The 23,421-nt window shown below is 41.3% G+C and overlaps 1 protein-coding gene across 1 annotated transcript in view; it reads left to right on the top strand.

Annotated features, from left to right (window-relative positions):
- UNC13C (unc-13 homolog C) overlaps positions 1–23,421 on the top strand; it is a 1,458,878-nt gene that overhangs the window by 819,839 nt on the left and 615,618 nt on the right. The gene's annotated exons all lie outside the window — the stretch shown is intronic.

Below are 23,421 nucleotides of genomic sequence, written 5' to 3'. Positions count from 1 at the left end.
TTACAATGAACGTTCATCTGCAGTGGTTGAACACAGTTAGGAGAAATCGTGGCCAACTTACATTTAGGAATGTGAAAGACTAACATATTGCATGTGGGCTTTCCAATGGGCGCCACTCAATTGGGTATGGACACAAGGGCACATGAATATTAATGTTTCCTTATTCCTGAATTTGTTGAGCTGTTTTAATCAAGCTGGAGGGACTTCAGGAAAGTATTACTCAATGAATTCGAAATATTAATCCATGAAAACGTTGTCTTCGAGTTTATCCTGTTTTTACAAATGCTGTGTACAGAATTGGTGACAATTGGGTCAATATTGAATGGAAGTCACTTGTATAGACTTTAGAGGACTATAGAAATGTGTTTATAAACCCAGTGCAATGCGGAGCCTCCAGCTCCATTTTATTTTTAAACATTTCACACTCTCTGTGGTGAGCAGGTTAAAAGTAAAGGCTTTACTGTGCAATAACCAAAGTCCCAACACACATGGACACTTCTTGTTCAGGCAGAGATGAACCAAGTCTTTTTAAGATATCAGTAACTCATTGTTTTTGTGGCACACCTAACAGAGGGCGGTAGTTGTGGGGATGCTAGAATTATGACACCATTGAAAACGGTTACATTTAAGGGTAGGCAAAAATGTACATTTCTGTTCACGTAATACATGCAATTGTCATGGAACTTGTGCTTATTACGTGAAAATGCCCTTTGTCAGTTGCCTGGGTGAATATTGTATGCAAGGGCATGACACCCTTAACAAAATCATACATGACGAGATGCCTGAAGTGTATTAAATTCAGTGGGCAGTGAAAAACTATCCTGAATAATGACTATGCCAAGCTTTAGAAGTCCTTTAGCACCGAGAATGTACGATGGTTGTCCAAATGGTTTTAAAATGACTGCCTTTGGGACTAACCTCTGTTATGAATTTTTACTGTTGAAAGAGGTGAGAAGGTAGTTTTTAAAAAGCCTTGACTCTGCAATGTAATAGTGTTTTACTTAATTTGGGTATATCTCGTTGTGCCTGTCCATCAAACACATATTATTTCGCGTTAGCGGGCTAATCTGGGATTATGTAAAACGCAGGCGAATCATAATAGAAGTCAGATTGTATTTCGATGTGAGTTGTGACAGTAGAGCAATCAAGAGCATCACCTCAGCAGCAATGCACTGCTAAAAGCTGGTGCCAGCTATTATGCTTCATAAAACAAGTGATAGCAATAAGGCTGAAACTATTATTACAGGACAATGCTGCATAGTGCCTGAGCTCTTCATCTTTCAACCTCTATTAGACTTTAACTCTTATTATTTTGCAAAACCTTTGAGCAGCATATGAGAGTTGGTCTCTGAATGAGATACATCAGCCGAGTCGATGCACATTATAATGTCTACGAGCTGCATGGCGTTGGAGATGGATGTGCAATCTAAGAAAAAAATTGGAAACAATCAAAGGTGAAAACAATGGCCATTCCAGACAAATCACATTTTTAGCGAATTAAAGGAGGTGATAGCATCGATCCCCACTTTAGAAATGGCGTATACGTCGTTTGGTGTGAGATTAAATCACTTATGGAATAGGACTGTGAACATTTAATGGTGATAAAATAATAGTTAGACATCTCACAAAAAAAGTTACAACCAGACACCAAAGGCAGGAGTGCAAACAGTTTTCTTTTTAAAAGTAAATTGAGACATTCACCTGAGTTATCAGGTTGATCTGAAGGTAATGATAAGTTCTGAACTATATGTTGAGTTTTTTGCCGTTTTTAAACAAGCAAAATTAAATATATTGGATACAACTATGTACATTTCCTTCTCCCTTCACTAACCCAATCTTATTTTACTTTGATAACAGGGAATCATTTCTATGTTCACAGTTTTTTTAGATTATTTTTGTTGCTGTGCACTTTCAGCATTATTCATCAAAGGCGACTTCGGACAACAGAGATATACTCATAATGTATCCACTACACCACAAATGCTTTGTTGACATCGGTAAGATAAAAAGTGGGAAGTCGGGTGAAGATATTCTAAGTAGTAGTCTGTTGGCTCAGTGTTACTGCTACATATTAGGCACGTAACCATGTGCACATTTGCAGTACAACGCTTGTTACACAAAAGACCTGAAATTCTGCAATTATGCAACATTGCTTAGTTGAGCTTTCATTCGGGTGAAAATTCTATTGTGAGAGTTGAGGAAGAAAATGAACAAACAGAACGCGAGAGGCTGATGTTCTTGTCACACAAAATTGTGTGCTATTTCTTAGTAGAAAATGTTTATTGTTGTTCAAAAATGAACGTGAGGATGCATTTTGCACTAAAATGTTATGTGTATTTATTTATAAAGTACACTAGCAGGAGTTTGTGCATAGTCATACCTAGGGATGAGGGGTTAAATATTAATTCAAAATACTGGATCAGTTTACATTTCCGGAAAAAGAGACCCCTACACTTTTGTGAATACGTTTCAACCCCAACTAAGGAGTTGCTATCTTTTTATTGGTTTGCAAGTGGAGCCATTAATACACCTGATACCTATTTGCAATTTAGAAAGGATACCCACAACAAGTTCCATCCAAACTGCAAATTGTTAACCATTCAAAAACCTATTTTAGGGGTCTGTAAAATTATAATGACTCCTAAAAATGAAAATAAGTAAGAAATAAATATTTTGCAGTCGTAGACACTCCCATTTGGTGATTCTGAGTGTTTGAAGCCGCAGAATGAGTTTGGCCCTTTCCTTGTTATTACTTTCCTTCACATCATAGAATATGTCTGTTCTCAGCAAATGCACTTCTGTACGTTTGCACTAATTTTCCTTGTCAGTTTCTTTCATTTCTTTTACCAGCTGGATAATCGGGGAAGTATGTAAGTTGCATTAGAATGCCTTTCCATCATTTTGATGTCCTTTTAAAGTTAAACATTTTCTTGGTTATGGGAAATGACATTTGATTGGACTGCTTTAACCCTCCTCTCCTGGTACAGGTTTTCCTTAAAATGTTAAACAAAATCTTCTACCTAACGGAAGATGGACTAGCTTTGTGACAAATTCACTTGTGTGGTATCCACAAGCTGAACCATTTGGAGTCCAGAATTCTTACTCATTGCCTAGTAGTTTTTGGTACATGTTCGTGTTTGAGGGTAATTGTTCTTCACTGAGAATTTGGAACTAGTAGGACTGTATCTTGACAAGATAGTCAGGCATCATTTTGTGTGCCAGTGCAGGGGGAAGCACAGAGATGCGACATATTGTTGTAAATATGTAGCATCCCTGTTCTTCCAAATATGTTGCATCTCTGTGCTGCCAAACAAACTCAGCGCGATGCAGCAAAATGACTTGCTGCACTGTGCTGCGTTAGTTTATTGGAAATCTGCTCGTCATTTTTTCTAATTTGGTGTGGGATTTTACGTGGTTTGGTTTCACACTATTAATGTTTGCAGTGCTGCATAAATACTTTACATATTGCCTCTAAGTTTAGCCTGACCACTCTGTGCAAAGCTACCAGAGGGTTGAGCACAGGTTAATCTGTGGTTTGCCTGTGACTATTCACCCATCCAAAGAGCATTGGCTGCCACCTGGATGGTTGAGTTATTGTGCTGTAACTTTGTTGTAAACCTAATTATGAGTATTTAGAGTAAGGGACAGTAAGAGGTCAAGGGACTCTGAGAGTTCAAGGATTTTCCTCGGAAGGCGTTGGAAAAACACAATAGTAATTAAAATGTTCTTCTGTGTCGAATTTTGATTTTTTTTGTGAGTAGAGGTAAGATTGGGTTTATATCAATAGATGCTGTAGCAATATCCAGGACATCAGGTTAGGGGGTTGCAATACAGGGATTAGATGATTGAGGAAGGAAGAATATTATGAGACTAGCTAAATGTATTATACTATATTTATCTTTGAAGACAATGCATTTCATATACATATATATGAAAAGATGACTACGTGCAGAACAAGAAGCTTGTTTATGAGCATTGGCGTCAATAACAAGATGCATGCAGATGTTACAGTGTTATACCTGCTGTCATGTCTTCGCATCCCACATATTCAGCCTAATTAGCAGATTTATTTTTGTTTGCTTTTTATATTTTGTATTTCACTGTCCATGTGTGTGTTACATCTGGTGACTATAAAACAGACACTAGGAGTGTGTGGCCCTGGGCTCAAGAACACACACATCGAAATATCAATATTCTGCTAAAATGTGTAACAGGTAAAGGGGTCATTTAGAGAGTGACAGAGCAGGTGCACTGTCTTAGGTTTGGTGATCATCTGATCCCTCCAAAATGGGAGTTCTTGTGCACTATGTAGAATAGAGGGACCCACTGGGTTTCTGTCAGTAGACGCTCAGTCAATGAAAATCCCTGAACTGGCGGCCATCCCGCACTGGTCTACCAGATCCCAGATGTGGCCACCCTAACTTATTTAAAAGAGAGCAAGTGGCATTAATTTCCTTTATTTCAACCGCCACAAGACAGGAAATGCTACAATGTCCCTGATGTGTAGGAAGAAAACTACATGCATAAGCAGCAACACGGAGGCCGGTCTGGCATCAAAGTGTCTCTTTCCAGCAGATACGCTTTATGCACACTTGCACCTTACAGGGACAGACCCCTACTAGTATTCAAAATGCCTTCCTTAAATGCCTTAAATGTCGGCTGGAACGTGATGCTGTCTGCCCACCACAACAACCTCCACCTCTCCAATCAGGCTGCATGTGGCACGTATGTCACAACATAAAACTAGCATCACTATTATGAGCTTAATTATTTAAAACCCTCACTTAATTTTGATTACCAAGATAAATAGTTAATAAATGAAATACCACCAAAAGTTAGAAAACGTTATTTTTGATAACATTTGTTGGACTACATACATCATAGTTGTCATCCTTTGATATATTTCATAGCTCTCATTTCAGATGTTGTGACATACCTATGTCGTGATGATCACAAGATTTGTCAAAAACACTGACTATTCACAAGCGGACTAAGAAGAAATTGTGCCATGGACTGTAGCTTTCTACGTCTACGTCATCCTAGTGGTGATCTCACCTAAACAAGAATTCTCTAGTTTTACTGCTTTATTTAATCACCAATTACATTAATTGTTTCACTGCATAATGAGCAATTCTTCTTTTTCACTAATGAATAATGAGAAACCCATGATTTTTATGCAAAATAAATGCTCATTGAGTGTAATGTGAGAGGTCTGGTCTCCTTGTGATCTTTCTCTACCCATAGGCATTTGATTAAAAGATCCGATCTCAGGCTGCACTGTGCGTATGGGGCTGCACTGTACAGATTGTGTGTCGCCCAGCATTTGATCCTGGGCTGTACTTGATGTGTAGCTCAATTGAGCACATGGTGATGGACTGTATATATGGTCTGCACAGAGCATGTGCACAAATAGCTGCATTGTGGGTTGGAGGGTTATGCCATAGAATTTGAGGATATATTTGCATTTTGAACCTACATGTTGTATAGGTGGAACTGCTTCACCGTATAAAACTGAACTAGGGCATTCAATGGCCAATATTGGTGTATGGGAATTTAGATAGCTTAATGGACAGGCTATATTTGGGGATTGGGGAGGCTCTACATTAACTACAATAGCAAAACAATGCAAATTCAGAAGGTTCAATAAACTAAAAATCTCTAACAACAAATAAACAAAATTGTCTATAAGCACATGGCCTTCATTTAAGATTACTTAGCTCTGTCTTATCGTAACAGATAGAATGGAAGAGTATTTGCAAATTCTCAGCCTCTAGTCAGGGCTAGCAAGTAGCTGAATAAACCAAATTTTAATGAAGTCAGAAGACGATTTTAAAATTGTTTTAGAAATTAAGTTATCCGTTGTGGTAGATGGTAGTCCACTTCAAAGAATAAAGTTACTAACCTGTTGGGTCCAGTAAGGACCCCTGGTAGATATGACACAGAGCAGAAGGATTAAATTGAAAAAAATGCGTAAATATTTAGAACTACTAAAACTGTTAAAGAGTCAAAGACAAACAAAATAAAAAAAAATCACTCTGCGTTATAAAGATAGAGAAAAATATAATAAGCAAAATGACAACAAAATGGCATAACTCCAATAAGGGGAGCCAGAGAGATGGAGTTCTAAAGATTTCAGTGACAAAAAGTACGAAAAATAGTAAAGTATCAATTATAGTCTATGATCACATTTGATTGTGACCTGAGTATGATTCCAGGCTGGCCACAATGGAAAGTGGGGTTAGATACACCAAGCAGGTTTGTCCCGGTTAAAGATTTCACCTCTCTGCAATGGAAGTCGAAATCCTCCAGGAGTGCAAGGTTGCGATCTGCATCCAAGCAGAGTTCCATGAGGCTGGATAGCCAGTGGATAAAGTCCCCCTAAAGCTGTTGATTTGGGTGTGAAAAGCTCAGAGCAAGAAAATTCAAATTTTGCACCTCAAAGTATTCTCATCCATCAGATACTTTCCACATATTCTCCTGGTCAATATTTCCATGTTCAGACTTGGTCTCGTTTTTGGAGCTCGGAATCCTCCAGCAGGAAAATGTTGCATAGTTCCAGGAGGCCAGGGTCGGACTGTCCCTGGCAATTTTTTCAAGAAAGGCCCCTGTACAGTGCATAGCGAGTGCAGCAAGCAAGCCTCACCACTACAAAGGTAGGTTTAAAGGGGTTCTCGTCCAAGAAAATTTGGGAAAAAATGGTGCATTCTACAAACCATGGTCATTATATATACTATCGTATTAGCTTTTAGAGCAAATTAAATGATGACCTTACTGTGCACCAAGATTCGACAATCCTTGTTGTAACTCTTTTATGATTCCCGCACTATCACCCTCCAACAGTGCCTGTCATCTCTCTGTTACCCTCTGTCTCGCATGAATTGATGTAATAAGTATATAGAAAATATTACATAAGGCTAAGGAGACTACAAGGTGTAGGATTCACGTGTCGGGCTGGACTGTTCCCAAATCTTCATTTTGCATTTGTCACCAGAGTGGGAGGGTCATTCCCAGACATGGATCATGTTCTCTCCATGCCACTGGAGTGAAGCTAGCCTGGCTAATAAGGGGCGATGCTCTGAACCTGGTCCCAGGATGCTTGTTTCCAGTCCAGGGAGGACCTGGCCTGGCAGTTCGGCTGAACTATTCCCATGGAGAACAGGCGCGAGACTGATTTGTATATGGCTGAGTCTGAACTGGAAAGGCATGGCATGGGGAGCAAAAAATTATGGATTTAGGCCCAGATCTCTGTACTGTTGTGAATGTTTAACATTGTGCAGCATTCTGTCCCTCAATTCTTCCTTTTGCAGGATTCACGTCATCCACACTGATAGTCATTTTTTAAGAGTGCTTGAAATGGAGGAGCACAAATCCAGGATTTAGCATATAACACAGTGGTTACGGTTCACTTTAATAATAACAAGCTATTTCTACCCAAGCAAATCTTTTTTAGCAACATCAGAATAATTAATGACTGGGAAAAAACATAACTTTATGGCCTGTATCACGCTTTTACATGCAGGTCTTTGACGGCAGTTCATAGCTCAATGTGCTAGATTGAGATTGTAACTTATGAACTGCACAGTAACAAAACAAATCCATGTGTCGAAAGCACTATCCCACTGAGCTATGCACATACATATCTGTTCTTGGATATGCATGTGTTAGACCTGGCACCAGTGGCATAGTTTCCCCTGACTTTTTTGCCTTCTGACCTCATGTTTTGCTGACTTCAGTTTTGCTGCCCTTAGTGTTCTGGGCACTTTCCCACTCCTGACTAGTGCTAAAGTGTAAGTGTTCTTTTCCTACAACTTGGTGACATTGGCATGTCCACAATTGGCATATTCAATTGGCTATAAGTCCCTAGGAAAGTGCACTACTTGTACCCAGGGCCTGTAAATTCAATGCTGCTAGTGGGCCTTCAGCGCTGATAGTGCCACCCACTCAAGCATCTTTAAACATGTCTCGTTCAGACCTGCCATTGCAGAGCCTGTGTTTGCAGTTTTAAACTGCCTTTTGACCTGGCAAGTTAACCCTCACGCCAGGTCCAAACCTCCTTCTTTAATACATATAAGTTACTCTAAGGTGTGCTCTATACAGCCCTGGGTAGGGTAAAGAATATATTTTTTAAGTTTTGAAAAGCATAAAGTTTATTGAAAAAAAAGGGAAAGGGTAAAAGAAATACAATGAAAGTACATACAAATCTTATTTCTGAATACTGTAAAAATACATAGATAAAAGGACTTCTTATCAATATAAAGAAGATAAGTAAAAATATAATACAAATCTGGTCAATTACCTAAAATGCAAAAACAGAATGCAAAATTTCTATATGAACAATATTAAATGCAAAAACAGATCAGAATGTCAAGGAGGTTTCAACATCTCTTGTTCTGAAATTTTGCATGCTGAGGAAAGTTTAGCAGGACAATCAATATAACTCGTAACTGGGGACCATGTAAGCGAACGTTTGAGAGTTAAGGAAACTGGGAAGACATAAACTGTATACAGTCTATGGTTACAGCACAAGGCATACCACCAACCTTGGAAAGACAGGTCAGACAATTTTTTTTAGTGTTCGGTAATCTGCTGAAATGCTACTCCCAGAAGTAGATCCAAAACCTGCAAATGCAAAGGACAGCTCGACCAATCTTCGGAAAGAGAACCCAAAAAAATATTAACAAATGTAAAAGGGACAATATGATGAAAAATGTGGGTAATTTGTTTCCAGACACTCTTCCAGAAGTCCTGGACAAATGGACAGAAAAAAAGTAATGTTTTAAATCAGCATTTGTGGATGAGCATGACCAACAAATGTCGGAGAGTTCAGCATTAATCTTGTGCACAAATGAAGGGGAAAGGAGAAACCTGTTATATATGAAGAAAAGTGTTTGCGTGGTGTTAGCTGCTCTGGATGTTTTCCTAATTTTAAGTCAATTGTTGTTCCATACTTTAATGGGCCAATAAACCTGAAGATCCCGTTCCCACTTTGCTTTTTTCTCTGAAAGGGGTAAATTTACATAGGTAGGTATAGATTGCTGAAGCTTTGAGTCCTGAACCCAAAAATGTTTGAGAGGCAATAGAAGTAGTGTTCGATTGACTTAAGGATGGGACAGAGTTTTTAACAGCTAAAGTCAAAGCTTGTTGTAATAAAAGATATTATTTAAAAAATGAAGTAGGAAAGTTAAATAGAATTTTAGCTTGAGAAAAAGTTATAATTTTATTATTCGGAAAAAGCTGATGAACCCAAATAAGGCCCTTTTGTCTCCATGACTTCCAATAGATGGGTTTGTCTTTAATCGTTATGCGATAATTATGCCAAACGGAGGATTGAAGGAGTGAACTTAAATTGGAGGAATTGTAGAATAAAAGTGTATCTAATAGTTTATGCGTGTGTTTGACAATGGGAGTAGATAGCTTCTGAGGTTTCCGGGTGAATGAAAGGTATTCTAGAAAGGAATAAGGGGCGATAAATGACTGTTCAAGCGACACCCAAAGGGGGGAATCCGACGAGGGGATAATGAGCCAATGGGACGATTGACGTAAATTAAAAGCTTTATTATCGGTGGCAAAATCGGAAAAATGAACCCCACCTTCTGTTTTAGGACGAGTAAGCTTTGCTAATTACATACAAGCTTTCTTTTTACTCCAGAGGAAAGATGACAGCAGAGAGTTAATCTTTTTGAAATTCTTTTGGGGTATGGTAACTGGAATGTTAGACAGCGTAAACAAGACGATCGGGGATAACATCATCTTTATGGTATCCAGCCTCCCCCACCAGGACAAGTACAAGGGATGCCATCTGTCAATAAGAGAAGAAATCTTTGAACGCCATCTGTCCAAGTTGATGGATATTGATGAGTCAACGGAAGAAGAAAAAATTATTCCTAAGTACTTTATATGGTTAGTCTTCCAATTGAAGTTGGTGATATTAAAATCCTCTTTAAAAGTAAATTTAGTTAAATGTAAGATTTTGCATTTGTCATTGTTTAATTTATAGCCAGATACAGAAGAATAGGACTCAGACTCAGATAGAAAAGCGGGTAAAGAAGAAATGGGATTAAATAGGAACAATAGTATGTCATCAGCATATGCTGCCAATTTAACGTGCGTGTTGCCATAATTAAAACCCTGAAAGTCTGAATTGTGACGAAGTTTACACAGAAAAGGTTCTAAAGCTAAATTAAACAGCAAGGGAGATAAAGGACAAACCTGTCGGACACCTCTGCCCAAATTAAAATACGAAGAAGTAAGGCCATTAACGAAAATAGCCGCTTTAGGATTTGAATATAAAAGAGAAATTAAAGTATTGATTTTAGGACCAAAGCCAAACCATCCAAGGGTTGAAAAAATGAATGGCCAATAGACTCTGTCGAAAGCTTTTTCTGCATCTAAAGCTATGGCAGCTAAAGTATCGGAATAATGAGAGGATTTTGAGAGAATATCAAAGAAGAGGCACATATTATCAGTAAGAAAACGGCCTTTCACAAAACCTGATTGCTCTTTGCCTAGAAGATCCAGAAGGAAGTATTCTAATCGTAGGGCCAAGGATTTTGAGAAAATTTTATGATCGATGTTTACCAATGAAATCGGTCTGTAGTTTTTGAAGACGCAGGGGTCCTTATTATCTTTGGGTATGAGGCAAATTAGAGCTTCTAAAAAGGAACCTGAAGCAGTACCTGTTTGTAAGAAAGAGGTCAAAAGTTTATGTAACTTAGGGAGAAGAAGCTAGGAAAAATGCGAAAAAAATTAGACAGTAAGTCCGTCAGGACCGGGGGCTATATCTTTCTTGATAGTGCGCAAAGCATTATATAATTCTATCGTTGAAGCATCCAGCTCTAATGATTCAAAATCTAAATTAATATCCGGGGGTTTAGTAATGGAAGAGAGATAGTGTATGATGGAATCGTCCGTAGGGTTGGTTTCTGGTGTGTATAAAGATTTATAAAACGTACGAAATTTCTGTAAAATGTCTGTGTCTTTAAAATTGGGCATCTGCTGATCATCAAGAATTGAATCAATATTACATTTGGTTTTTATAACGTAGAGATAATTGGCCAATAATTTACCTGATTTGTTATTACCACCATAGAACTTTGCACTAGACTTAAGTAAATACAAAGAAGCGTAGTCAGTAGATTTTTTATTAAAGTGAAGTTTGGCAGCTATTAGATATTTTAAACAATCTTTTGATTTAGAAGTGTAATAGATATGTTCAAGGGATTTTATCTTAGCAAAGAGATCTGTGGTGGATTTTTGGGCACCATGACACTTCTTAGAGACGTAATAAATGATAAAATCTCATGCAGCCGCCTTGAAGGCATCCCGTATGATGGAAAAATGAAGGGTATCTGTTTCGTTACGAGAGAAATATTCACTAAAAAAAGAAGTAAAAGAAGAAGTAAAAACAGGATCGAGGAGTAGTGAATTATTAAAACGCCAGCATGTAGGGGCAGAAGACCGATGAAGAATGTCCAGGGAATCGGAAACTGGGGCATGATCGGAGATCAGGATAGAGCCAATATTTGAGGAACTTAGGGATTAGGAAAGTACGTGAGAAATGAAAATGTGATTGATGTGTGATGGTGTATGGTGTACTGGAGAGAAGAAAGTGTATTCCCTCAAGGTGGGATTGCACAATCTCCAAGCGTCAACTAAATGTCTTTGCTGAAAAGAGTGTAGAAATAATTTGTGAGGTTTGGAGGGTATAGAAGAGGACGGGGAGTTACAATCTATGAAGGGATCGATGACTTGGTTTCAATCACCAGATAAAATCAGTTTATCATGACGGAGTTGCGCTAGTGTTTTTGCAAGATGGGACCAAAAAGGCAGTCACCTGTAGTTGGAGCATATATATTAAATAAAGTGAGAGTAGAAAATTGTTTTCTTAGATCATTGGTTGACCTTCCTGCCAGTTCCCCCCTGATTCCCTTCTACTTCGATATTGCTCACAAACAACTAAAGCATAAAGTAAATTATAAAATGCTATCGTTTTGGTTTAGGCTGTGGACAACAGAAGAGTTGGATCCCTACCGTGCTGCCTTGAAGGATCTCTTAAGACTCCCCCAGGCTGAATTAATAAGGTGGTTTTCTTGCCTGCGAGATCTATTGGGGAGACTAGGGATTGAAAGCTTCTGGTCTAGCCCAAAAACTATGAGTAGCATCTCGAGGGAGAAGTTGAAAAAAATGTACTGGGAAAAAATACTCCAAATGGAATTGGCAGAACATTTCTCAGGTCTAACAAAAGATTTTCTATCCTTTAAAAGTGTTCCACGGTTTGAAACATCAATAGAGGAAATTACCCCTCCGGTGGCACGCAAGGTTTTTCTACAGTTTAGATACAACACCCTACCCACTAATCATTTCTGCTCTAGGTGGTGCATGTGTCCCCCAGTAGCTGATCTATGCCATGTGTGTAAAGCTTGCACATAATCTATTGTTCATTTACTCTTTTTCTGTCCCTATTATGCCCCATTGAGAAATAAATAAATAATACCCTTATGCAGAGCTGTTGGCCAGGGTCATTACCTTGAAATAACGAGGCTATTGTCTACAGATACCCATAGATTAATACTCTTTGGTATTTCTCGCTTTTTCTATGCTCTGTGGATCAGGCGGGGAAAGTTAATGCAATCAACTTCTTTAGATATTTCTTTTTATGTATGACTCTGTATCAATAGGAAAATGAATTGCTGTGTCTTGTGTAGTGTAACATTTTTATGAAATTTACTTTTTTAAGGATTTTATGTATTTTCTATGGAACCTGTGCGGCGATGTACTTTTTTGAATCTTTGAGATTGTAATAAAGTCAATAATAGTAATGGTAAAATAAAGTGTGAGAAGTCTTCCCAATCAATAGGTCCGTAAGTAACCAGCGACCTATATCATCAGTTTCCTGAGAAACAAGTTTAACATGGAGAGATTTATGACACAGTGTGATAACGCCATTACGTTTGCCATCACCTGGAGAAAAAAAGACGTCTCCGACCCAGTCTTTCTTTAATTTCAAAGATTCAGATTCAGTGAGGTGTGTTTCCTGAATCATGGCTATATCTGCATTCAAATTACACAAATGAGTTAATACTTTTAACCATAAAAGCATATGAATGAAAACAGGTAGAATAACAATTGAAGGAAGAACCATGTAATTAAACAAGGAATTAATTTTACAGAAAACAATGCGAATGAAACCAGACCCAGTATAGGCTGGAAAAATGAGGAGAAGCATCAGAAATGAGGAGCTAGAAACAGAGTAAGAAAATGCAGAGGATGAAGAAAAAGGGGAAGAGGTTATCTGTAAATCTGAGGTAAGAGCAGTTAAGAGAAACAAGGGGATAAAAGTTAAAAAATAAAATTCTCTAGTTCGAGGAGTAACAGAGAAAATAGGAAAAGAAGATGATGCAGAAGCGAAATACATAAAGTACCGGAAAGAAAAAAGGGATATCAAAAAAGTAAAGAAATGAAGCAAAATGAGAAGAGAGAAAACATGAAAGAGAAGAAGTAGAAAAAAACCAAAAAGAGAATAACACATACCTATAAAATTCCCAAAATGAGGGAGGGTGAAACCAGATGGAAGGGCAGCAGATCCAGAACTCACGAAGGGAGGCACAGATATGACTGGATATCACAGGGTGCAAGACAACAGGATGAACACACATCAAGGGTACCTATGAGGAAAAAATACAGTTAAAATCTAAACTTGACATCATAAGGGTTATACTAAAATCAGAGAAAACGAGAGCAAAAAAATAGCTGAAATATTCTAGAGCAGAAAGGGGAAACATGTTAACCAACAATGCAAGAAATCAAGGGTACAACAATAAAAAATCATCAAATTAGTATAATCCGCCACAATGAGGGGAGGAAGCATTAGACAATATCTATTTAAAGTATGAAATGTAGAGAGAACAATATCAATAAGGTATAACAGAACATTGAACCAGTTTGAGAAGACGAGGCACCAGAGGTATCCATGGTCTCAATTCTGCAGTGTTGAGAAAACTTTTCAGCTTAACAGCATCTTCGTAGGAAGTTGTTTTATTCCGATACGTGACCTTAACGAGGCAAGGATGGAAAAGGCCATATTGAGCACCAAGGGCATGAAGATCTGGCCTCATACTCAAAAATTCTCTTCGTCTGTCCGCAGTAGATTTAGTATAATCCTGTGAAAAAAACAATGAGTGACCCAACCATGAAATGCAAGGTGATTTCTTTGAGGCTGCTAAAACTTTGAGAAGGTCTGTGTATTCCAAGAAGTACAGGATGACTCCACGAGGACGATTAGGATGAGAAGTGTCCATATGCTGACAACCTAATCTGTGGGCATGTTGAATATTCAATGTCGAGTCAACAGGTAGGTCCAAGACTTTAGGCAGGAAAGATTTGAAGAAGGAGAGAGGGTCAGATCCCCCCGAATTTTATGGTAATCCATAAATGCGTAAATAATTTCTGCAATTTCTGTTTTCTAAGTCTTCAACATGTTTCTGTAGAGAGGTGACCTGTGACTGAAGAGCATGAACTTTATTCTCAGTTGCATTGTAAGAGGAAACCGTTTGTTCCACTGCGACAAAATTTCATCTAGTTGGGACCAATGGTCCATCAGAAACTGAAGTTTGGAGTTTGTCTCTTCCAGAAAGGGTGTTAAGGCGTGTATCTCCTCCAGTAGTAAGTCTAATGAGGCAGATGGTGGTAATTTCGCCGGTGAGGGAGGATCCTTTTTGAGGCGCTTGGTATTAGACTTAACAGGTTTCGACAGATTGGAAATCGGTGATGAAGTAGATGAGGAGGCGCCAAGCCATGATTGGGAAGCAGAGGTAGACTCCATTATTGATAGTTTCGTGAAAAGTTTTGAGTTCTTGATGTAGTTTTGTGGATGAGAGGAAACAGAGGATTTAAACCTCCTTAACCTACCCATAAACAGTGTAAAAATGTCTTTGAACTAGTCACAGGTCAACTTTAAAAGTCACCTATAGGAGCAAGAAGAGGCAAATTGATGAAAACAAGGAACAGCGGATAGTTAGTATTGAGGCACAGTTCTTTGTAATATCAAAAATAATGAGAAATGCTGACTGAAGAGAATACCACTCGGTGTCAAAACATGAGAGACTTCCAGCAAATGAGACAAAAGTAATGAGAAAAAGAAAGAAAAAATATTAAGTGATGTAGGCGTCGGTCTTCAATACATCATAAAATGCCAGGAGACGCAACCTCATTAGTACAGGAAGGAGAGGTAGTTGTTGTAGTGACCAATGAGCTTTTGATATTATAATGCTGGTAAGCCTGGAAGTAGTAGGAAACCATCATGAATAGGCATTTAAAAGCACATGTGAGAGGCTTACAGCTGCTTCAGGAGGCGAAATAATGAAATATGGCAGTTGCGCCAATGCAGCTCCATGAGGGCAGTAATTATAGAAATATGGCGGCGCAATACAAAATGGCAGCCGCAACTGAGATGAAAATAGAAAAGCGCCAAATACCTTGAAAAAACTTTGCTGGTAAATTAATTACTGTACCAGTTCATTGCCGGGCGGTTTATGAGCAGAAAAACTAACTTTCGCGAAGATAATGGGTCGCGGGACCAGCGGGAAAACAGCCTTTGTCCGCACTGCCACGCCGGAGCTCAGAAGACCGCCGCCATCTCCCGTGGGCATCAAGCCACGCTCCCCCAGGGTACAGTATATTTAAAAAGATGGATATGTACTTTTAAGTTTTACATGTCCAGGTAGTGAAAAACTCTTAAATTCGTTTTTCAGTACTGCAAGACCTATCTCTCCCAAACATTGGGATTACCTTACTACATTTTATAAGTGGACATTTCATTTGGGAAAAGGTAGATATTTTGAGATTGGTGTCTCTGGACTCACAATTTAAAATCACAACTTATGGTAAAGTTGGATTTTAAGTTGTAAGTCTCAAAATATGTCACTTTCAGAAAGTTGGCATTTTCTAACGTTATCCATTCTATGCCTCTGCCTGTCTCTGACTACATGTCTGGGATGGATGATAGCCAGGCTTTCTGCATTCCCTCTAGAAACGCACACACAAAGAGAGCTGTGTTGTGCCTGAAAGGCCCTTTACATCCTGATGGGCCATTAACATCCTGATATGTCATCCTGGGTAGGATGGGAGAGAGGAGCTGACACTGGCATCTGAATAGCACTGCACCTGTCCCCACACAAAAATCTGCGTACCCCACTGTTGTGAGTCTGGAGCCAGGGCAGGAAGGGCAGGGACCTTGTGCACTTCAAAGGCCTTGCTTTGAATCCCCCCACTTCAAGGGCACAACTGGGTATAAGTACTGGACCCCTGACACCACAAACTTAGTACACTTCTGCACATGAGGACACTCTGCCAAGGAGAAGGACTGCTATGCTATTGAAAGGACTGTCCCACTGCTCAAATCTGCTGGACTTTGCTGATTCCTGCTCTGCTGTGCCTGCCCTGCTGCCTACTGCCCTCCTTGCCTGGACCTGCATCTCTACATCCCCAGAACCAAGTGACACCAAGGGCTTGCTGGCTTGCCTCCTGTTCAGAAGACTTAGGGAAATCAAAGACTTAATTAAACCACAGCCTCAGAACTCTACCAACTTTGAGTACTGCACTGCCAAGTGGTGCCAATCCAGTCCTGGGCCCTTGGAAGGGGATATTATGGCTGTTTCTGAAAAATGCACGCAGTGCTGACTTTGCGCCGGTTGAAACCAACGCATTCTCTTCAACGCCGATGCATTGCCACTTCAAGGACACTATAGTGCTGACAACACAGCTTGACGAGGACACATTTCCCTCGCCAAGGGTTCAGTGCTGATGCATCCCCAAACTGCACGACTCGGAACAGACGCATTGCCTACAATCCTTCAGACAATGCATTGCCCCTGACCGCTCCTCGTAGTCACTCCTCAATGTTGACACTTCCTCTATGAAGATATTGTTTTCAACCGGTCCTGTTTGGCTCCTGTCTCCAGCTCATACTGCATCATGGTCGAGCTGGCACTTTATGTTTCTAAGCACTATAATTCAAGATATTCTATACAAATTCATAACTCTGGTTCTACTTATTGGATTTTTGGCATTTTGGTCTTGTTCATTAAATTAAGCTCCATGTTTCTAACCTGGTGTGGATTTTGTTTGTGTTGTGCTTTTACTGTTTTACTGTATTAGGTGTTGCACAAATACTTTACACATTACCTCCTAAGTTAAGCCTGGCTCCTCTCTGCCAAGCTACTAGAGGATGAGCTCAGGTGAATCTAGGGTGTGTATCTCATGTACCCTGACTACGATTGGCGTTCCTGCTTGGACATGGTGCAAATACCCAATTTCTAACAGCATGGTACATGTTCTGTGCAGCAGGCATATTAACCCTGTGCGCTACCTTAGATAAAGTAAGAACTGCCAGTAGACAAAACTCCCTCTCTTTCCAGCAGGTACATTAATCACCAGAGTTAACTTGACACTTTTATTTTGCCCAAAAACTTCTAGCTCTACAAGGAATTTTGCCGTGCTTTTAAAACTGTTGCACTGCTACACAACCGCCCCCACTAACAAAACCGACCCCCCACCTTTCTGGGGAAATGCCTGATGCCCGGTACGGACAGCTCAGCCTACCAGGACAACTACTTTTTCATACAGGGTCCTTTGTAATGGATTTGTGGCTTGCAAAGTCACCACTTGGGAGGATTGGCTTGCCTGTGGTACTTTGGAGGCCTGGAGATCCAAAGCTGTTTTAAGTTCCAACTTTCACTGATATGAGGAAAGTCTAGTTAGACACAGCTGGGAACTCAGGGACACCACCTAGTAGTCAAGACAGGGTCCAGTCCAGGTCGCGTTGCAACGGGTCAGCTAGAAACCTCAGGAAAAAAGCCTCTTGCAACTCCTTTTCCTGTAGTCACACAAGAAGACTGACCCTTGTAGTACACCTTTTGTACTGAGTACAAGTGGAGTAGGTCTACGCACAGGTCTCAACAGCAGGTGCAGTGCTTCTTCTGTTCCGGCACAGAAAATGTCCCGAGGATGGTGGCTTGGTTTGCTACATTTATGGTGGGCATCAGCTAATGGATGTGGGTGAATCATGGCCCCTCCCTAGCCAATGGGGAAACACTTCCCATGGCAGCTCTGCCCACTTTTGCAGCAGTTCTGGTTTGCCCTACTTTAAGCAATAGCACAGTACAACTTATTCCCAAAATCCAGGGTGGAGAAACGCTTCTCCCTTTGTGGAAAGTCTAAATGCCCCTTATGTGAACCTGTGTGGCTACTCACAGGTGTGACCAGAGCAATACGCAACCCTCCTCCACTGTGATCCTTCAAAACCAGTTCTGGTGTAAGCTCTCTTTCCACTGTGTTTGTCACCTGTTTTGTACCTGTCTGACTGGGGGACAACGGATGGTCCTTTCCTAACAGTTACTTGTGATAGGGCAAGCCCCTTTGAGGTTAGTGAACTTCCTGGCTCCACCTTAGCTGGTCCTCCTGTCCATCATTGATGTCTTTAGGGGTCTCACTTTTGACCCACAAGATTTCTTTCTGTGGGAGAAACTTAGATTTGAGCCTGTTGATTCTTCTGTCCATCGTTTCAGTAATCTGAAATGCTAGTTGGCTAGTAATATTTTCAGATATTTTAGTGTTTCACCACTGCTGTTATCTGATAAGGTTTTTGGGTATTCGTTTTATGGTCAGTCTATCTTTTATTTTGCATTCTGCTTTATTTTTCTTGCCTCCTACACTGCCTTGCAACATGCATTTGGGTGGTGACTTGAAACTCCTTGGCTGCTACCGCTTCCTACCACCACTGTGAAAATCGGTGTCTATGTGTCCTGATTCATGATGGAATGTAAATACTATGTTATCTCATAAAATCCCTGCATATAAGAGATTTTAAATCTTCTGGTATAAAAGTATGCACATTCGAAATTAACATAAATTACCATCAGTTTCATGATATCATAGATAACTTGTTACCATCTTAATTTGCTAATTTACAACGTTTTAAAAGTGAACCATTTCATTTTTTTTCTAAATGTAATGTTTCTACTAGGATTCCAAAATACGTTTCCTTTGATAATCCCAAGTCATAAAAATGATAATTTGAGTTTTCAAAGCCTATCTACAGCAGTGTGCAGTTTCGGCTTTTTAAATGAGAGGGTCCACACAATACCGGAGAAAATACATCTTATCCTTTTTCAATAGATATTATTTGCAGTGATCATATTTTTCCACATTTTGAATTCATGGGAAGAGCTAAGTATATGGAAATGTTAGGATTATGAAGTATATGGATAACCTGCATATGCTTAACAAAAAAGAAGGCAGTAACTTTACGTTTGGCTATCCTAAAATAAATGTCCATGATTAGATTTGATTTAACATTTTACATACTCAAATGACTCAAAGTACTTTAGAGAAGGATCACAAAAATATTAAGGTGACCTCACTGGCCATGTTACAATACAACAGAGGGGCCGATTCCGATCTCGGACCGTCGGAAGGGCACCGAATAGAGTTCGGCTGGAAAAACTACGAGCCGTACACGTGTTTTCTGGCCGACTCGTACAGCTGTATGAGCGAGCAAGTACGATGCGAGCTACATGAAATTCACGGACCGAGTCGTTTCTGGGTCCGAACCGCTCCGTACGTCCCAGTCGGAAGCTAACCGTGGCGTGCAATGGATGCGATTTACAATCGAGCCAGTACGATGCACACGCCGGACAGCCTGTGCGAGCCAGAGTGTCCGGCTCGCAAAAGCTCCCGGAGTCGGACTTTGGGAGTCCGCGTCGGACCCCCTGACACCCGCAGCCCTACGACTTGGTCACAGGGGGAGACCTATGGGTCTCCCCAACACAGGCATGTACGGTGCGGGAGGGGGCGCACTTGTTCGAGGCGTACCCATTCAGTCAATGGGAGCCCATGTACGCATCGTACGACCGCCTCCCATTGACTTCTATTGGAGTCTGACAGAACCGAGTCCGACAGCATATGTGCACATCGTACTCGCTCGGTCGGACTGTAGGGGTCCGGCTCAGTCGGAAAACACTCCGGATCCGACTCGGTCGGAGTGCTTTCCGACCCGGATCGGATTCGGCCCCAGAGTGTAGTCTGGGGCTGCACCAAATGCGTCCAGTACTGACGGGGCTCTGTAATATATAACAAATGAGAAGGGCAATCTCCAGTGTAGATGCAGTTACGCACATGCTCTAGGGTACCAAGGTGCTGTCAAACAGTCTGGTCTGGCAAGGGTGAAGAAATAGTTCTGCAAAATGATGCATTGTGTGGCTGGACCGACCTGCTGGTGATGCCTAGCTTGCCTTTGACACACCTCCACTGCCCTGGTGTCCTCAGGAGGAGTGGGGACAGGCTTACTGTGTGCCTTTTTCCAGGTGGCATTCGGATACTTCACCTCCAAAAGCCCATTTCCCACAGCCCTTGACGAGCACAAAAGCAAAACTGTCCCTTCATTTAACTCATGCAACTGAGGAATCAAAACTATCAATGTGAGCGACAAGTCTCTGCAGACCAAATATTAGCGCAGCTGTAGTGCTAATAAATATTCAGACATTAGAGTTGTGTCTCCAGAACTACAGTCCCTAGAGTCTTGACTTAAATGGATAAGTTTTTTTTTAAAATGGGACCTCATAATACACATTTTACATTGTTAATGTAATATGTATTCATCTCAGGCTATTTATCCAAATCCAGAATTGAAAATATACCTACTGCGCTTTTTTATTACATGCATTTTTTTTTTCCATTTATGATACATTGTTTCTTTCATGGCGGCACGTCCAGAGTGTGTATTCGCCTAGACAGAAACTTCTGTTGGTTCTAACAGGAGAATGGTACGATTTTCTGCACTCTCAATACATTATGGACGACCTTTATGGACAAGAAATATTCTAGGAGCCAAAATATTTTTCAACCCCACTTTTCATGTCTCTGGTGATTTTGTGACCCAATTAATAGCTCTGCCATGGTACACATTTTGTCAGTTTGACCACCTCAGTCCAGCCTCCACATTTACCGTGGCAGATCTGCCACTATACTTAACAGTGTTAAAGCAATTCAAATGCATCCACATAGAGGTTGGCTGACTTTTACTAAATGTGAGTATTATCAGTGGTGACTGCTACCAGGGAGTAGTGATGGGGCAGACGGGGGACGGAGAGATGTTAAAACAAGCATTAAAAATGCAATAGGTCTCGCATTTACAAGAGTTTGAGCTATTAACATTGCAAATGGCAATGCCTTTTATTTTTGTTTTTAAAAGATAAATAAACGGCATTGTTATTTACAATGCCAATAGTTTAAACTCGCGTAAATGCGAAGCCCATTGCATTGCAAATGCTTGTCTCGTGCTGGAACCGTAATCCTGCCTTCCTGTCCCTGCCTAGAGGGCAGCTAAGGAATGAGTTTCCCGGAGATAAGACCTGATTTATTATGAGGTCTTTGAGCTTGACATGAAGGCCCCTTGATGTTTACAACCCCCAGGGGTCGGGGAGTTATGGCCTTCACAGATGCCTGTCAGAAGCTTTTTAAATGTTAGCTGTATCTGGGTCCGTGCACACTCATCATAGGGCCTAAACACCACAGGAGTGTGGGATTCCACATCAGTGCTCTTCCATCACTTTCACAGCAGATTCCTCATAATCCTCTAGTGACGCAATGAATCTCCCCATGTTAGACAACAAGTCACGATATAGCTGCATGCCCATTGTGCTGTCACCAAGGCATATTTGTTTCACGTGACTGTGTGAATGTGTTTTAAATCATGCAGAGTTCGAATAATTGACTGCCCATTCACACCCAACATTGTGCTCCATAACTTCACAATACAATGCTCCCCAGCAGGAACATGGGAGCCCCCAACCACTGCCCTCTCATTCGGGACTTAAGTCAGAATCAAACAGCACCTTGAAGGTGTGGCCATGAGCAGACCTATGGAGTTATAACATCCAGAGATACATTTCATCAGCTCCCCAACTCAGCGGGCTACTTCACGTGACATGTCTGTGTCATAAAGAATATTGACATAGATACAGAGTAGACATGGCATCCATGAGCATGTTGCTGAACCAGGGATAATAGGAATAAATCCACAAAACGCACCCTGAGATGGGGCACAAACCCCCAATGTCTAGATGTGCTTCTTAAAGAAGGAAAGGTTCGCCTTCTCCCCCACCCCAGGACTGCATCAACCTCCCAGTGTGTTCTTCCTATCACCCGCCCCGAGGGACCTCTGCATAACCCGAAGACATTGCTCCCTGCATAGCGCCTCCTCATCCCTCCCAGACAGTGCTTCACCCCTAGTCACCTGGGGCCTAAACGCTGCACTCCCCAGCCGTGGGTATAGCGCCCACCCGTGCCTGGCACTGCAAACCCCATACTCCTCCACTTCCAGATGTGGCAGGAATGCTGAGGGATTCCTCGAAAGCCCACTCCACCCCTTCCACCTGAGGCCGAAGAGAAATGGGGATAGCGGGAGGGGAGAAACCCAGATGTAATTAGCCTCCAGGGGCTGTACACTTTGTCTGTGCCCATGGCACCTCCCTTCAACATGTAATAAGACCCGACACTGTCTCTCCCCAGCTAGCCACATGCCAGCAGGCCGAGCCCAGCCCGGCAAAAACATCCATCCTCTCTGAATGGTGCTCAAACCACCGCCAAGCCTCCTTCCAGCCTTTGCGCATACCCGACCCGCCGAGGAATGCCCACCTCCCCTTCACGCCCCATCCCGCACCCTCCAACGCAGCACTCCAACCCCCAAAACCCACAACGCCCCCTCCTACCCTCAGCCAATCGCCCCCGCTTCCTTCACCCAACCATCCCACTCCGCCCACACCCCAGAACAACACCTTTGCCACTCCATCCGATGGCATCCTAACCCCTTCGGGTAAAGGCCGCGTTATATAAAAATGCATAAAATAAACTTCTGCGTCGCCCTCCCTTCCCCTCAAACTGCACCCGCTCCCACGGTTACCCCCCCCCCCCGAATTTCCTTTAATTTCTTGCACCCATCACGAAAGTCTAGGCGACCACAACGCCAGTCACCGCGGGCATTCCAACACCGCATCAACCCTAGATCGGAAACCAAGCAGCCCACACCATCCTCCACAGACCCCAGCCACCTGGTGGCTCCATCACCAACACACCCATCCCCCTTGAGGAGGAAATCCACCCTCGGGCGGGGACCTCACCAGACGAGCCACAATCGGTGAAAGGTGAGCTAGGCGAATACACCAATACTCAGAAATATACTGCAACTATTTCCCTTAGCACTTTATTAATGCCCCATAACGTTCTTGCCGTTTATTACCATGTCAGTTGGTAATATTAACCCTGCCAGCTGCCCCACATATCTCTCCCACCCTCTCCCCTGGGCAATGGCACCTCATCCCTCCCAATTCTCACTGCTCCCTTTCCCCCCTCACCTCACACTCTGTA

The sequence above is a fragment of the Triturus cristatus genome, chromosome 3_1 (assembly GCF_964204655.1).
Source record: "Triturus cristatus chromosome 3_1, aTriCri1.1, whole genome shotgun sequence".
In the NCBI taxonomy this organism is placed as follows: Eukaryota; Metazoa; Chordata; class Amphibia; order Caudata; family Salamandridae; genus Triturus; species Triturus cristatus.
This window is presented reverse-complemented; position numbering and strand designations above follow the sequence as displayed.